Source organism: Chiloscyllium plagiosum, unplaced genomic scaffold (genome assembly GCF_037043375.1).
Source record: "Chiloscyllium plagiosum isolate Xiang-an unplaced genomic scaffold, Cpla_swu_hap1 HiC_scaffold_31, whole genome shotgun sequence".
Lineage (NCBI taxonomy): Eukaryota > Metazoa > Chordata > Chondrichthyes > Orectolobiformes > Hemiscylliidae > Chiloscyllium > Chiloscyllium plagiosum.
In genome coordinates, this window is record NW_028270169.1 from 32,564,506 (window position 1) to 32,582,712 (window position 18,207).

The 18,207-nt window shown below is 43.8% G+C and overlaps 1 protein-coding gene across 2 annotated transcripts in view; it reads right to left on the minus strand.

The window, feature by feature from the left end:
- LOC122564076 (cytosolic arginine sensor for mTORC1 subunit 2) overlaps positions 1-18,207 on the minus strand; it is a 165,719-nt gene that overhangs the window by 63,385 nt on the left and 84,127 nt on the right. The window lies entirely within an intron of this gene.

Consider the following 18,207-nt stretch of genomic DNA (forward strand, 5'->3'; position numbering starts at 1 on the left):
TCCCTGTGTCTGCCTCTGGGTACACCTGTTTCCTCCCATGTCCAAAGAGATGAAGGTTAGGTGGATTAGCCATGTTACGTTGCCCATAGTGTCAAGGGATGTGTGGGTTAGCCATGGCAAATGCAGGGTTACAGGAATAGTATGGGTGGTGGGGTCCAGGTGGGATGCTTGTCAGAGGATAAGTGCAGACCAAATGGGCCAAATGACTTCTTTCCACATTATACGGATTCTCTGACTCATGCAGTGATAGAGCTTCACCACAAGAGAAATGCTTGTCACTCTTTAGAGTACAGCCTAAGTCCCTGAACTTAAAGGGTTAATGTCATTGACGTCAGTCATTAGCTTCCTGCGAATTGGAACTTTCTTTCAAATCTAAAAAAGAAGCCTCTTGACACAATTTGCTGCTTTTATAGAGAGTGTCGATGAGGCAGATTCTCCTGAGAATATCCACATTACTGACTCTAAAAATAAATGAGACCTTTCACTGAAGTTGATGGGATTTGCGAGTGAGAGTGACTGTGCTGTGCAGGCTGTAGAAATATTACACAGAGGTGTAACCGACAACAGGAACAGCTCTCGTTCTGCACAACTCATCGAGTCACACAAACAAGATTCGGCCAAAAATCAGTAAACCTCCCCCCCCTCCCTGAACTGAGAATTATCAGTCCGAGAAGCTTTGAATTTGATTGTTTCTGATATAAAATTTAAATACAAGCTGTCAAGCTGGTGGGATTTGTGGGTCAGTCCCCTCCTGAAATTACCAGGCAGGCAGATACCTTCACAATAACATGGCTCTGCTTGAGTCAAAAACCCTTTTGTATTGTTTTAGCACTTTCAATAAAGTATGAGATTTATGTGGCAGAGGATGGGGTGGAGGTGCAGAGAAAACTAGTGATAAAGCAAAGGCAATTAAAACAAGCACTGCGTTGAATTATTAGGTTAGCTGGTCATACAATTTTAGAGTCATAGACATGTACAACATGGAAACAGACCCTTAGGTCCAACTCACCCATGTTGATTAGATATCCTAAATTAATCTAGTCCTCCCTGCCAACACCCGGCCCATATCTCACTAAACCCTTCCCATTCATATACCCATCCAGATGCCTTTTATATGTTGTAACTGTACCAGCCTCCACCACTTCCTCTGGCAGTTCATTCCATACACGTACCACCCTCTGTGTGAAAATGTTGCCCCTTAGATTTCTTTTAAATCTTTCCCCTCCCACCTTAAACCTGTACTCTGGGCTCCCCCACCCTGGGAAAAAAACCTTGTCTGTTTACTCTAACCATTCCCCCCATGATTTTAAAAACCGCAATAAGGTCACCCCTCAGCCTGTGACACTCCAGGGAAAACAGCCCCAGTCTATTTAGTCTCTCCCTATAGCTCAAATCCTCCAACCCTGGCAACATCCTTATAAATCTTTTCTGAACCCTTTCAAGTTTCACAACATCCTTCCTATAATAGGGAGACCAGAATTGCACACAATATTCTAACACTGGCCTAACCAATGCACAGCTGCAACATGATCTCCCAACTCCAGTACTCAATACTCTGACCAATAAAGGAAAGCATACCAAACGCCTCCTTCACTATCCTATCTACCTGCAATTCCACTTTCAAGGAACTATGAACCTGCACTCCAAGGTCTCTTTGTTCAGCAACACTCCCTGGGACCTTACCATTAAGGGTGTAAGTTCTGCCCTGATTTGCCTTTCCAAAATGCAGCACCTCACATTTATCTAAATTAAACTCCATCTGCCACTCCTCGACCCATTGACTCATTTGATGAAGATCTCATTGTACTCTGAGGTATACCTCCTAAGTTCACATCCAAATCATTTATATAAATGATGAAAAGTAGTGGACCCAGCACCGATGCTTGTGGCACTCCACTGGTCACAGGCCTCCAGTCTGAAAAGCAACCCTCCACCACCACCCTCTATCTTCTACCTTCGAGCCAATTCTGTATCCAAATTGTTAAGCAGTACTGTGTACTCTCACTTAAATTCTGTGCAATTATGATGAACAATAAAATACTGGAGCACACCTGCTGTTTCACAGTGAACAAAGCCAAGTGGAGTGTGCTGTCACCTATGTGAGAAGAAAATGTGCAGAATAAACTTTATTTAGACATGAACTCGGATGTGCACTTCCTGAAATAATGGCACATTGTAATCCTCAGAGACTAGCCAGATGAGAAGAGCTATTTGATGATTTCCTTTTTTTGCATGCTCTCAGTTACACTTGTTTCATTCAACTATAACCCTGCTCACCAGGCATGTGGGTGAAGAGGGCGATGGTGAGGAGGGTGTGGGTGAGGAGGGCAAGGGTGAGGAGGGCGAGGGTGAGGAGGGCGAGGGTGGGGAGGGCAAAGGTGGGGAGGGTGAGGGTGGAGAGGACGAAGGTGGTGAGGAGGGCGAGGGTGAGGAGGGCGAGGGTGAGGAGGGCGAGGGTGGGGAGGGCGAGGGTGGGGAGGGCGAGGGTGGGGAGGGCGAGGGTGGGGAAGGCGAGGGTGGGGAAGGCGAGGGTGGGGAAGGCGAGGGTGGGGAAGGCGAGGGTGGGGAAGGCGAGGGTGGAGAAGGCGAGGGTGGAGAAGGCGAGGGTGGGGAGGGCGAGGGTGGGGAAGGCGAGGGTGGGGAAGGCGAGGGTGGGGAAGGCGAGGGTGGGGAAGGCGAGGGTGGGGAAGGCGAGGGTGGGGAAGGCGAGGGTGGGGAAGGCGAGGGTGGGGAGGGTGAAGGTGTGAAGGGTGAGGGCGGGGAGGACGAGGGCGGGGAGGACGAGGGCGGGGAGGACAAGGGCGGGGAGGACAAGGGCGGGGAGGACGAGGGCGGGGAGGACGAGGGCGGGGAAGGCGAGGGCGGGGAAGGCGAGGGCGGGGAAGGCGAGGGCGGGGAAGGGAGGGCGGGGAAGGCGAGGGCGGGGAAGGCGAGGGCGGGGAAGGCGAGGGCGGGGAAGGGAGGGCGGGGAAGGCGAGGGCGGGGAAGGCGAGGGTGGGGAAGGCGAGGGTGGGGAAGGCGAGGGTGGGGAAGGCGAGGGTGAGGAGGGCGAGGGTGAGGAGGGCGAGGGTGAGGAGGGCGAGGGTGAGGAGGGCGAGGGTGAGGAGGGCGAGGGTGGGGAGGGAGAGGGTGAGGAGGGTGTGGGGAGAGGAGGGTGTGGGGAGAGGAGGGTGTGTTTCTGGTTGATAATAATGTGGAAACTGTTTAATATTTCCAAATGGGCAAAACCTCAGGTGCCTGACAAAGAGGAGTCGGAAGATATACAGTAGTGTCGATCAGTGCTGAGCCACCCAGTGGCCAGAGCATGGAACTACTGGCAGAATCAGAGTAAATAATTTGAAAATGAACCTACGCAAAAGATGTGTGTTTCTCAGCTGTGTGTGTGTGTGTGTGTGTGTGTGTGTCACTGTGTCTGTTTATCTCTGTATTTCTGTGAATGTGTGTCTCTGTGCCTGTGTGCAAGAGAGACTTGCAATTAAATACACAGGGTTGATGCTTGACATGTTCTCACTTTGGAATGCTTTACCCAGTGGTGGCATCATGGCAATGACAGCAAACAGCCCAGCAGTGGCAGCAGCCAAAGTAGGCAGTTGAGTGGCTAACCAAGCGGAATTTTCCCCATGACACTCCAATGTTCCCAGAGCCAACTGAGAGCCGCGCAATGTACACAACTTGAATGCACCCAGGTGGGAGGGTTGCTGCACTGGCAGGTCTTCCTGTTCCCCCAAGACCACCAGTGCAGACCATGACAGCAGACCATGCCAGCTGGATTGCCAGCTGGGTTACCGCAGACTCAGCTAGCAGGGTGGAATACCCAGCACTGCAGGAAGAAGGTTAATATCCTTCGCAACTTCACCAGCATAAACTGCATTATCTTCTCCCTGATTCGCTTTTCCCCAAGGTAGGGGAGTCTAAAACCAAAGCACGTAGGTTTAGAGTGTGAGGGAAAAGATTTAGAAGAGACCGAAGGGGCAACATTTTCACGCAGTGGGTGGTGCATGTATGGAATGAGCTGCCAGAGGAAGTGAAGGCTGGTACAGTTACAATATTTAAAAGACACCTGAATGGGTACATGAATAGGAATGGTTTAGAGTGATATGGACCAAATGGGGCTACATTGATTTTGAATATCTGGTCAGCATGGATGTGTTGGACTGAAGGGTCTGTTTCCATGTTGTAAAACTCTATAACTCGAACTCTCACTCACTGACTCTCTGTCACTTTACGTCTTTCAAGGTTCATGCTCTGCCACTCTCACTGTTGCTTGTACCATCTTCCCTCACTCACTCTCACCCACCTCAACTAGTAACCCTGCATGCCCTCTGCACTGCCTACTCACTCCCTCGGGTCACCTCCCCACCTGCACCAACGGTAGCAGCTGTGCTACCCACTTTCATTTGCCATAAGATGTGCCTCACTTCATGGCACAGACCAATCAGCTCCTTTATTGCCAGCCAATCAGCTCCATTCATACACAGGCGCCAGCCTGCTCTGCAAACTAGGCTCCCACCACTGTTGAACAAGAAGCCTTGCAAACAGTACTTAAAATGGGTGTTAGATAACTTGCTTTTAAAGGGTTGGATTTGATTCTCAAAACTAGTTTTCAAAATAGTACTTTTCTCATTTCAGTCCACAATCAAAGACCACACACAAAAAAATTAAAAAAGATAGTCTTTACAGTTTCTAGTTATAAAAATGCAGCAGAATGGCAAAGTTGCTTGACTGGACAACACACTTGAACACAGGGGGTCATGTAATGAAAACAACAGAATTACATCCATTCAGACTGGGAGCCTTTTTCTTCTGCATGTGTGTTACTAAATGTTTACTTACTCACTTTTGTCCATATTCAGTCAGTACTACTGTTTTCTGATTGTCCTGTTTTATGAGAATTAAACCTGAACTTATCAGATGCTGGTTTTTTTATGAGGTTTTCATACAAGACAAGAAGACATAACTACGCATCACAAGATGGAACAAGTGTATCCAATCCATATGACTTTTATTTAATTCCGATCTCCCATGATATTATTGAGGGTTAATCTGTGTTTTAAAACCCTCTGCTGCAGAGAGACAAAATCCTCTAACTGTAGCCACTTTATAATTTGTTGAGCAAAATCTGTTGTTCGTGATATTTGGTTTCAAAAGCAGTTTTAATGGATGGGAAATTCTGAAAGGAAAATTCTGAAAAGGAAACAAAAGGAAGGAATTGTGATGATACTATGGCTTTAAGGGGTGTATTTTGTCCTGGTATATTTATGAAAAAAGGTTGAGATAGAGGTGATAAGCAGTCTGCTCAAAGCCAGTAAACAGCTTGTGAGGCCATCGGCTTTTTTTAAAAGTTAGAATAATAGAAACAGCCTGAATGGGTGAGGTCAAACTCCCACACAACCAGGATTTTTAGTTTTAGCTTTCCTACTGTAGAAGTCACACTGGATTGGCTGCAGGCTGACTCAGCTCCTTATTATTCTTCCCCTGTAAGGACAGCACCTTCTGCTTGTCATCTTCCGAACCACTTACCATCCTGACATGGAACTTTTATCACCATTTCTTCACTTCACTGGGTTAAAATCCTGGAACTCCTTCCCTAACAACACCCTAGTTGTAACTACACCAAAGGGACTGCAGCGGTTGAAGAAGACAGCTCACCACCACCTTCTAAAAGCCATTAGCGATGGGCAATAAACATTAGCTCAGTCAGAGACACCTACATTCCCTGAAGGCATGCTCCTTTGCTACTCCTTTATCATTTCTGAGTTAAACATCTGGAAATCTTCTACCTGATCACAATACAGAAGTGCGTTCACTACACTGACTACAAGACCTTGGAGAAAACTCACCACCATCTCTCAGAGCAATTAGGAATGGACCATAAATGTCACTTCACCAGCACTGTTCACAGCCCAAGACAAATGCAGTCCTTAAATTTAAACAGAGATGCACTGGTAATGGATGTGCATTTTGCAAGATCAGAGCCTTGGTTCTATTTAAAAAGAAGCCTTCACAGTTGATGTGCCAGCAATATTAAACCCACAGAAGTTGAAGCACAGGCCATGAGTCACACATTCTGGTTCCCCTGCTGATGCGCAACATCTTTCAGTCCCTGTTTAACTATATTTCATAAAGCTATGTTTCAGATATTTTTATATCTGAAACAGTATATCAACAGCCATTTCCAGAAAAGCACTGGCTCAATATCAGAAAGTTTAATGGTTTAACAAGGTCTAACTGCTAATATAATATGTTTCTGAGTTACAGCAGAGGCAGAAGAATAACATTGGGATTATTGGGCTGTATAACGGTGTTTGATAATACATGTGTAATTCCCTAACTGTTACTGAGTTTTGGTAAATCTCTGAGAACTACAGTCACTGCAAAAGATTCTATTTGTTCAGCTGTATTTTTGCCTCTGGTATTGCCAATATTATACAGTAAACCTGTGCACATACAAAAGGGGTCATGTGTCTGACAGGCAACTTTACAGCTGTTACATGAAGAAAGGAATCAAAAAATTCAGAGATGAAGTAAGGATATTACTGCTGCCTCACAGCACCAGAGACCCCGTTTCAATTCCCGCCTCAGGCGACTCTCTGTGTGCAGTTTGCACATTCTCCCCGTGTCTCCGTGGGTTTCCTCCGGGTGCTCCGGTTTCCTCCCACAATCCAAAAATGTGCAGGTTAGGTGAATTGGCTGTGCTAAATTGCCCGTAGTGTTAGGTGAAGAGGTAAATGTAGGGGAATGGGTCTGGGTGGGTTACGCTTCGGCGGGTCGGTGTGGATTTGTTGGGCCAAAGGGCCTGTTTCCACACTGTAAGTAATCTAATCTAATCTAATCTAATCTAATCTAAAGGGGCATTTTTAATGTCCTCTGAAGAGGCTGATTTTAGCTGAATGTAATTTCATGGGTGAGGACGAGAGGTCAACTATCTCATTCAACCAGCACACACTTTACATGCAGGACCTAACATCAACGCTGGCCTATTTGAGTAGGCATGGCACTACCACTAAATGTAGATAACATGATAGCTACCATTGGTTTTATTTTCAACTGATCTCCACACTTTCCAAAAATGGCTGCAAGATGGGACAGTGGGATCCAGCAATCGGCTTGTATCTGGCACGCTCTGGGAAAGAGGGGTGAAGGTTGCAATGCTTAATTGGGCCCCATCCCGCAGGACAACCTGGGCTCTTTTTATTAAAATTCCTTCAGAGGATCAGGGCATCGCTGGCTGGACTCACATTTATTGCTCATCTGTAAATGCCGTTGAAAAAGTGAGAAGGAACTGCCTTCTTGAACCACTGCATCCCACTTGGTGTAGGCCCATCACAAGACTATTAGGGTGGGTGCGCTTGGACTTTGACTCAGTGACAGGAACGGCAATATATTTCCAAGTTAGAATGGTGAGTGGCTTGGAGGGGAATTTGCAGGTGGTGGATTTCCAATTATCTGCTGCCCTTGTCCTTCTGGATGGAAGTGGACATGGGTTTGAAAGGTGCTGTCTGAGGAGCCTTGCAGTGCAGCTTGTAGATAGTACACACTGCGTTGGCGATAGAGTAACTGACTAATTGTGGTTGCAATGCCAATCAAATGGGCTGCTTTGTCCTGGATGGTATCAAGCTTCCTGAGTCTTGTTGGAGCTGTACCCAACCAGGCAAGTGGGGAATATTCCATCACACTCTTGACTTGTGCTTTGTACATAGTGGACAGGCTTTGGAGAGTCAGAAGATGAGTTACTCGCCACAGTATTCCTAGCCTTTGGAGATTAAAAAGGTGTACAATTGGGGATAAGGCAAAAATAAAATGCTACAAAATTGGGGGAAGGGAATGGAGATTGCTCTTGCAAATAACATTCGTCAACGTAGGTACAAAAGGTTTTGTTACCAACACCCTCAGTGAATGTTGGAGATACTCAGCATGTCTGTGGCAGCATTTGAGAAACAAATTGAATGTTTCCAATCCAATATTACTCTTCTTTCCCTGTGTTTGTTTCAGAATTCCAGCAGCCGCTGCATTGAGCTTGTAATGATGGTATGATGAGGATGATAATGATTATTATTATTATTATTACTACTGTTTGTGAGAATGAGAAAGAACCCAGGGAAACCGAGATTTGGCTTCCAAGAAATGTAAAGCAGCCTTCAAGAAAATCTCAAAAAGGCGGCTGTACAGTACATTGGTTAGGCCACTGTTGGCATACTGCGTGCAATTCTGGTCTCCTTCCTATCGGAAAGATGTTGTGAAACTTGAAAGGGTTGAGAAAAGATTTACAAGGATGTTGCCAGGGTTGGAGGATGTGAGCTATAGGGAGAGACTGAACAGGCTGGGGCTGTTTTTCCTGGCGCGTCGGAGGCTGAGGGGTGACCTTATAGAGGTTTACACAATTCTGAGGGGCATGGATAGGACAAATAGACAAAGTCTTTTCCCTGGGATCGGGGAGTCCAGAACTAGAGGGCATAGATTTAGGGTGAGAGGGGAAAGATATAAAAGAGACCTAAGGGTTTTTCATGCAGAGGGTGGTACGTGTATGGAATGAGCTGCCAGAGGATGTGGTGGAGGCTGGTACAATTGCAACATTTAAGAGGCATTTGGATGGGTATATGAATAGGAAGGGTTTGGAGACATATGGGCTGGGTGCTGGCAGGTGGGACTAGATTGGGTTGGGATATCTGGTCGGCATGAACAGGTTGGACCGAAGGGTCTGTTTCCTTGCTGTACATCTCTATGACTCTATGACCCTCAAGAAAATTGATTTTGACACAGGGCCAGGTTTTAAGAAGCACAGCTGGTTCCAAAATGCGAATTGTACCACGGCAATATTTAAAGGATGCCTCCTTCGAAGAAGTTCTCTGCCTCCCTCGGATGTCCACTCAGTGAGTCCCTTTCTCGCTGCTGCCACAGTGCCATGACCGCTTCACTCCTCCAGCTCTTTGACCACACGATGAAACAAACTCGCTGCTACAGCCATGTGACACTCCTTTCAGCCACCTGCCACATTCATCTCTCCCATTGACCAACCAAGTCATACCTGTCTTCACCTAACCCCACTTCACCACCCTGCCCCTGCCACCCCCTTTATCTACACCTCCCCTTACACCCATCCCAAGTCCCGAAGAAGGGTTACACCCGATACGTCGACTTCTGCACCTCCCGATGCTGCCTGGCTTGCTATGTTCTCCCGGCCTCCTGCCTGTCTATCCAAAATGTGAATGACGAAGTTAAGCTACCTGACAAAGTTGTGAGCTGTAAAGTTTGTCGTATTGAAAAGTGAACTTCCAAATGAGTTTTATAAAAAAGGCATAGAGCGCAAAAGAGAAGAAACTTTGCTCAAACTCTCATCAATCAGTTTGATTCCATTTAGACGATGGTTTCGAATGCCGAACTCCAGGGTTTAAGGAGGGTTCAGAAGCGATTTACTAGAACAGCTCCAGGAATAAAGGATGATGGAGAATGTGAGATTGCTCTCCTCAGAGCCAAGAAGCCTGAAGGGAGGTGGACAAAATGAGGAAGGGGTTTTTTGTAGGATGAATGGAAAGTGTTTACAATGGTTGAAGTAATGATCAGATAGCCCAGATTTAACTTCATTCCAAGTGAGAAGCAGAAGAGCCAGAAGGGACAACTTGTACACAATGAGTCATCGAGATTTGAAATGGATTCCCTCCCTGATATTGTGGTAGCTACAGACTGAAGCTGGTGTTCAAAAATAAATTGGATAAATATTTGGAGGAGAGAAAACAGGAAAGAATGGCTGGGGGTGTGCAGTGGTCGGACTGACCACTGGAATTCTTTCTGAAAGGACTGGGGCAGACTCAATGGGCAGAAGTTGCCGATGGTTAAAAAGAAAGAGGGTGGGCGGTTGTTTTATGAACCTGGAAACCATAAAAGCACCAGCCCCGCGATTTCTCTCCCCGGACTTGATCTTTGCTCCAGAGCAGCTTTTAGCAGAAACAAAGAGCCAGGCCTAAAAATGTAACTTGGTATCACAGCCCTGAGCAGCAACCTTAACAACTACAATCCAATGCAGAGATGAAACCAGGGGCAGATGTGCAGCCTTCTCTCACTGTCTCCTGGGCTCCCATGTGCAAACAGCCCTGACATTTAGCAAACCAACAATGTCACAGATCTGCAAAAATATAAATCTGCCTTTTTGGAAACCGGCAGTTCCTGCATTGTAAATGTGGGGGAGCTGCTTTGCAGTTATGTCCTCACTACAGTAACAGGCTCTCCGGGTGAGACCCCAACAGCCCCATAGAAAACAGTACCCAAAAGGCACACAAAGGCCACTCTCTTCAAACAGGTGATGGGAACACAAAACCCTGAAAATATGGCATGGTTTACTTCAGTCCTAAACAACATGTTTTTGCAGCCCACTCTATATTTCCATTGGGTCTTCTGTGATATAGAACAGGCCTCATTCTGGCTTTTTGCCAACTCATCAGTCAGTAACACAGTACTTGGTTTCAGTGGTTAGATGAATGTTTTTACTGGCTAATAATCTAGCAAAAGTCGTTGTGTCACACTGCATCTGCACTTAGTCTATTGTCCAATAGATTTCCAATCTTTATAGTAAAGGCATTTTGCACTTGGAATCCTATTGATTGAAATCAATAGTGTTCATCCGAATGTGTAAAGAGGGCAAAAAGCAGAATGTAATGTTATTTTGAACAACTCCAGATGTCAAGTCTTCAGCGCTGCATTCTAAATGATGGCCTTTAGATTTGGCTGCTGTTAGCAATCTGTGATTGCACACAGAAGGTTCTGATGCTGAAGAGTAGCACAGTCAGATGGGTATCGCCATTTTATATCCCATTATGAAGCATTAATCTTTGCCAGAACTTGGAGAACTTGGAGATCAGCTGATATGGAGATACACTCGAATACTGTTTTGTCATCTTCTCCCCTTCTATTCTTGGAAATTCAGAGGCATAGCCAATATTTATTATTCAATCAGTATCACAAAAAAAAAATGATCTGATCATTAACAACTTGTTGCTATTTATGGCTATTTGTGGGGCCTTGCTGTGTGCAGACTAGATGCCACACATTTGCAACAGTGACTACACTTCAGAAAGTATTTCATTGACCGCAGTGCACTTTTGGATACCCTGCAGTCATGACAGGTGCTACAGAAATGCAAGTCTTTTGAAATACTCTATTTGAAATCTACAAGTCATTGTACAGTATTTAAGATTTGTACCCTTCCTCGAATTTCAACAGTGGCCTATATTTGTGTTTTATTCATTCATGGGATGTGGGGGTCACTGGCTGGCTAGCATTTACTGCCCGTCCCTAGTAGCCCTTGAGAAGGTGGTGAGGTGCCTTCTTCAACTGCTGCAGTCCACCTGCTGTGGGTTCACCCACAATGCCCTTAGGGAGGGCATTCCAGGATTCTGACTGAGCGACAGTGAAGGAACAGTGATATATTTCCAAGTCAGGATGGTGAGTGGCTTGGAGGAGAACTTGAAGGTGGTAGCATTCCCATATTTCTGCTGCCCTTGTCCTTCGAAATGGAAGTGGTCGTGGGTTTAGGATTAGGGCTTTTAATGTTGTTCGGTTTAATGTAAAGTTTTAATTCAAGTTCTGAATTCATTGCGACTTGGTCAAAAGTAATACTGTACGGCCATAAGATATTGGAGCAAAATAGGCCATTTGGCCCATCAAAATTGCTCTGTAAGTCAATCATGGCCAATATGTTTCTCAACCCCATTCTCCTGCCTTCTCCCCGTAACCCTTGCCTCCTTACTAATCATGAACTATCTCTCTCTGTACAGCAACCAAGTAAAACACATGCAATTTCTGAAGTATTCTACCTTTTTCAATGTCTTAGTCCATTCTAATTTGAAGTTTAGATTCTGAAATCCATGGGTGGGCTGAACAGAGTAGATCAGGAGAAACTGTTCCTACTCATAAAAGGGACAAGAACCAGAGGGCATGGATTTGAAGTGATCTTCAAAAGAAGCAAAAAGGCAGTGAGGAAAAACGTTCCACGTTTAGCAAATAATTGGGGTATGGACTGCCTGGAGGCAGTTTCAATTCTGGCATTCAAGAGGACATTGGGGATCAGTTGGATAAAAATAATGTGCAAGGGTATAGGAGATTGGCACAAGGTAATGATGCCCAGTTAATGGGCTGGTACAAACACAATGGGCTGTATGGCCTTCTCCTGTGATTCACAACCTCTGTTCAATTAATATTTACTGAAAGCAACTTTATGGAATAACAGAAATTTACTTCTAAAGTTCTGTTTTTAACAGGTTACCTGAAGGTTTATGGGATATATTTGTTATAAAGCAATGCTTTATCCAGATAACTACTTATTTACAGAGCGAAAATCATTGACTACATTTTAAAAGGACTGAAACAGCAAACTACCAATTGGCCGCTGAAAGGCAGGAGGCTCAGAACTACCTCAAGTCCCCAGACATCTCTGTGTAAAATCATCTGGTGTTCCTTCAATGGTCATTACCTGGATGAAACTATCTGTGCGTTTCACATTGTCTTTTATCTATGGGCTTAGCAAAACACGGGATTCACTAACATCCAAAGATGTGCAGATTAGGTGGATTGGCCAGGCTCAATTGTCTGTGGTGTCCAGGGATGCGTAGGCCAGGTGGATTAGCCATGGGAAATGCAGGGGTTACAGGGTAGGCGTTTGGGTGGGATGCTCTTCGGGGCGGGGTTCATGCAAACTTGATGGGCTGAACAGCCTCTTTCTGCGCCGAAAGAGATTCTATAATTCTGCTTATTCCAGTCTGTAACTGAACAGCACAGAAGATCCCCACTATATGGGTCGTTCTCTTTCTCCATCTATTTTTACAAGATGGAACCCCGTCTGCTGCTTTTGATTAGAAATATCTCTGTCTGTAGAACATGGATAAGGAACTCTGTCCAGCAGCTCCTGTCTCCAGAAGAAGAGACATCAGCCGATGACATCTTTAAACTGTCTCGAGACCAAAACCAGAATGGTCACTGAACTTTGCCTGGATCCTACCAAATAAACATGAGAATTGGATCACTTGAACTTTATTGTACTTTAAAATTACTCCTTCATCCATCACTTTGTAAACTATTTGTTGTGGATGTGAACTGAGTTTGGATGAATGTATATGTGAGAAAATTGGAAGTTTTTTTGGACTTCTACTTGGATCCGGCTAAGTAGAATAAAAACTATCCCCTTTTCCTTTCAAAAAAACTTGACAAAACCAGTCTGTTCAGTCTTTCACGGTCAGTGTATAAACAGTTAAACACTCACTGAATTAGAAAGAATATCCATTTCATGAAACATATGGTCAAAAGAAGAGTGGGGAGAAAAGGAGTTCTACCTCTCCTCATCTGACTATATGAAGAATAAGGAGAAACTTCTGCTGAAATTAAAACATTCCTTTAATTCTAAATAGCCTTAAAACATTCTCTCTTTTCCTTAAAAACTTCCTCAGGTGCCTGAACCAATCTCACAACCTCTTGCCAACTGCAGCAAAGGCAAATTTTAATCTGGACTTGCCTTCAGTACATCATGGGTTACAATAGCTCTGCTTCAAAAGTTGCTTGTATTCTGAATTAAATTCACAGAATCAAAAATAAATCTGATCCAATACACTGCAACCAATGCAATGCTGCTCTTTAGCACTTTCAGATCATTGGTTAGAACGAAAAATTCTCGATTTCTCATCGCGAGAAAGCTCAGTGACTATTTCTGAAAAATATATGTTGATTCTCAGCCTACATGGATCGAGCCCAGCCTACAGTCTCTCCTCTGTACGTCCTGTCAATGCGGCACTGAGGAGCTGATCTGAAATAAACACAACATGCATTTCAAAACAAGGTTAACCACAAGTTTCGGGAACATAACAAGTAAACTTGAGACCAAACAAATCGCTTCTACATCCTTTTGATTCCTCCATCCCTGTTTTTACTCCTTCACTCATGCCACTTTTCAGACAAACATACAAATCATTTGCAGAAGTCAGTCATTCAGCCCTTCAAGTCAACTGCTGTGGTCACAGCTGATCTACTTGTGCATCTTATTCTGCATTCCCACCCAATCTTGATCACCTTTGCTTTCCTGCCTACCAAGAATCTATCTCTACCTTGTAAAGATTCAATGACCCTGCCTACGCTGCCTTCTGAGACAGAGTGTTCCCAAACCACACAACCCTCTGGCACCAAACAAACAAATTCCCCTCATCTCTGTCTAAAGGGGTGACCCCTAATCTTAACACAGCACCTTGGCTGAACTTGCCCAGAATTCATCTCTCTACTCTCACGTACTTTGCCCTTCCAATCTCGACCCAACACACATCACTGCCTTCCTGTTCTCCTGCAGCTATCCAGGTTTGAAGCCCCACTGAACAAAACCCATAATTACATGTTATTGGCCTGGCCAAACCAAAGTCAAGCCATTTATCTCACTGTTGCTTATAGACCAGTTATGTACACAAACTGGCTGCCCCTTTTCTTCACATTACAGAGATCAGAATTACTTTACTGGCTTGGAATATTTTTGGATTTCTGAAGGTTGTCAACAGTGCTAAAGACCCTGAATTCAATTCATTTAAAAATCTGTAAATAAAAAAGCTGATATTTGTTGAAGTGACCATGAAGCTGTTAGTTATCATAAAAAAGCAACTGGTTGGCAGATATCATTTGAAGAAGTAAAGTTAGGTCTAGCCTAAATCTAACTTCAATTTCATCCAATCAGGCAAGATCCTCGGGTGTTCTAAAACGGCCAAGCGAGCCCCTCGGTTCTATCAAACCCCCACAGTTCCCATGAAGGAGATAGACAACAAATCATTTCAAGAGAATAAATAAAACCAAGTAGAATCAAGGTTCATCCTATTTTCTATTGACATTTTCCAAAGTATCCACAAAGCTCTCTCTGCCACTATATCTTCAGCAGTCGATGATACCATCCTCCCCTCCCAATCAGCATGCCAGCTGGCTGCAAATCCCACTCAGTGCCATCCTGAGCTTTGCCATTAATCAACCATCAGCTCACTCTATATTTCATTCCAATTGTTTACTTGTGAACACGTTATCCACTATGCTATTTTTGTGTTAATATTTTGCTTTTGGCTGAAGCACGAGGAAACTTTGTCCATTATTGATGTCTCACTGCTTAGTTATTCTTTCCAGTACCTTTCCTGCCCACCCTGACATGATGGTTGTGTAGCCAATATTCTGATTTGTATCTCAGTCAGCGATGTTTCTTCAAGCTTCTCGCCTTCTTTATATTTGTTGTCTATTGTTCTTCATTCTAGTTTCCAACCTAAGTATATCCCTAGACATATTCTCACTTTACCTCCCTCAGACTCTGACCCGAGTGACTCTTCAACATCTTTACTGTCGAATCCCTTGCCCTGTCTTCACTCTCCTTAATTCTCTCCCTCCGTATAAACCACCTCAGACCTTCCATTTCCCATTTATCTGCTATTTCTATCCAACTCCTTCTTTGTATTCGACATGACTCCCTCAGCCGATTCTCGCTGGTTCACAGGATTGGACTGTAACTAGGATTTTCATTCCAAACAGCAGGGTGTTCACCTCACCAACTACATCATAGATTATCATTGTTAATGCAGCGAAGTATGAATCTTTGTGTGAGCTCTTTCTCCCATCAGTCTTTATATGCATGCGTTGAAAATGAAACGTAATAATTGATTGTAAGGGGCATGCACCTGAATAATGTCAGGTCAACGGGTTCCTGGAAATAAATCACAGAATTGACTCTGATGATGGTGGAATAATACTGTATTTCAAGGCTGTAGCCAGCAAGATATATTAATTCAGTGTCGAGGTAGAGTAAGGACATAAGGACATGGCGGGGTCATGACCCCTTCCGTTATGATCTGCCACTACTGCAGCTCATGAATAAAAAGATGTGGTTACTCAATCACCAAGGACACCATCGCCTACTCATTTCTTAATGCAGCAAAGTCCCTGTGCAAAAATATGTCACTCGACATGGAGGGAAGCTATTCATTCCCCACTGGTCTGTGTGCACAATTATACCCTTGTGCAATGCAATCTATAAAATGATGGAGAGAAAACAACAGCGAGAAGCACTAAGAGAAGAATAACAAATACTGAATGGACTCACAAACCCTCGCTTTCACCTGTACCTGTGTTTTTGCTTTTGCTGCTGTTTACCTATTATTTACCTATCTATGCTATTTAACTCTGTGATTTGCCTGTATTGCTTGCAAGACAAAGCTTTTCACTGTGACAATAAATTGAATTGAATTCAATTCAAGAACCAAGCTAAACAGTCAGGTTAGAATCATAGAAATTTACAACACAGGAGCAGGCCATTTGGCTCACTGTGTCCATACTAGCATCCATCCAGCCTAATCCCAACTGGACTCTGGTTCATGGCCTATAGTCTTGTAGGTCACAGCTCTTAGTTGTATATCAAGGTATTTTTTAATTGTTACTCAGGTTTCTGCTTCTACTATCCTTCCAGTTTGTGAATTCCAGACCTTCACCACTACATGTGTGAAAACAATTCCATTTGAAGGCAACCTAAATCTCCTTTTTGCTTACCCATTATGAACACCCAACCAAGGAGAATAGGACCTTCTTATTGAGAGAAGGAGAATGAATTATAATTTTAAATGGCATTGCATGGTCTCAGCAGATCTGTGGGGCACAGGCAAACAGGGAGGAAGCCCCAACATCCAGGCTTACAGGTCATGGGGAAAGGGAAAGTAAATGAACAACGGATGGACTATCATAGCACCTCATCTCTCTGCATTTCAACCAGTTAAAATCTGATGATACATGCACCTTACAAAGATGGGATCAAATTATAGCTACAACAGTCATTTGCACAATAATATTGTGTTTCATCAGAACTGTGAATAATAAATCTATGCAAAATACATATGGAGTTATAACTGACAATTTACTGATAAAGCAACCAAAGAATGAAACTAAGCCGGTAGGCTGACTTTATTCTGTTTATCTTTCAGTAAAATATTTTACAGAGTTATTTGTTTAGAGAGTTGCTATTTTTAGCAAAATTATTTGACTGTAAATTAGTTCTCCACAGAATTATGTTTGCACAAAAGGTTGTGTAAGCAAACATAATTCTTGGCAAGGTTTGGAAATTGTTCTTGACAGGTGACATGGGTGTGAGCTGTGTGTATTGATGTACAGAGGGACAGTCTGTAGTTATGTTCATGGTGAGAATTGAGTTGGAGAATGATACAATGTTGACATGTGGTTATCACTCCCCCTTGCAAAGTTAAAAATCACACAACATCAGGTTAGAGCCCAACAGGTTTACTTAGAAGCACTAGCTTTCGGAGTGTTGCTCCTTCATCAGGTGGTTGTGGAGTATAAGATCGTAAGACACAGAATTTATAGCAAAAGTTTACAGTGTGATGTAACTGAAATAATACATTGAAAAATACCTAGATCGTTTGTTAAGTCTCTCATCTGTTAGGATGACCATGTTGGTTTCAGTTCTTTCATATGCAAATCCCAGAACTTTGGTTTAAAGTTACATTCACAAGTGAACTTTAACAATAGGTGCCATGTCAGCTCAGATACTGTATTGAAGGTGTGAGGTGCCCTGTGTGAGGCTTGGAGGAGAGCTTTTGAGAGTCAGGAAGTGAAGTATTATTTTGCAGATTTCACTTTGAGAATCACTGAGACACACAAAGGCATTTGTATGGGATCTAAATAGTGCTCTATCTATGCCAGGCCCATTCTGACTGGATTACATTTTTGATTAGTAGCCTGGAGTTTGCTGTTGCAGACATTCATGTCTGTCAGTAGTCCAAGTGACTTCAAGTAAAAGAGCCAAAAAAAACCAAAGCAGATCTCCTGAACACACTAAACCCCACCCCCTCAACTTAAGAAACATTACACTGGAAAAGAAAGTCATAGATTACAGACAAAATTACTCTTTATTTTGTCTCTGACAGTCTCCTCAGCAGTATTGGCACTGGTGAAAACTGGTCATTTATGTAAGCAATATGATTTCAATTCCTCTACTTCCAATATACCATGGGATGTACAAAATGCTGTTTGAGCACATAAGCAATGAATGCATCATACTTTTGAGTATTCTTCCTTAATTTTTTGCAGGTGTGTTTGAATATTCAACAGTTTACATAAAACAACCGTCCTTGACCTCTAGCTAAATGAGTAATTATATGTAAACGGACCTGATTTGAAGTTGAGCCCGACCTCTACAAGTAAAGGTTC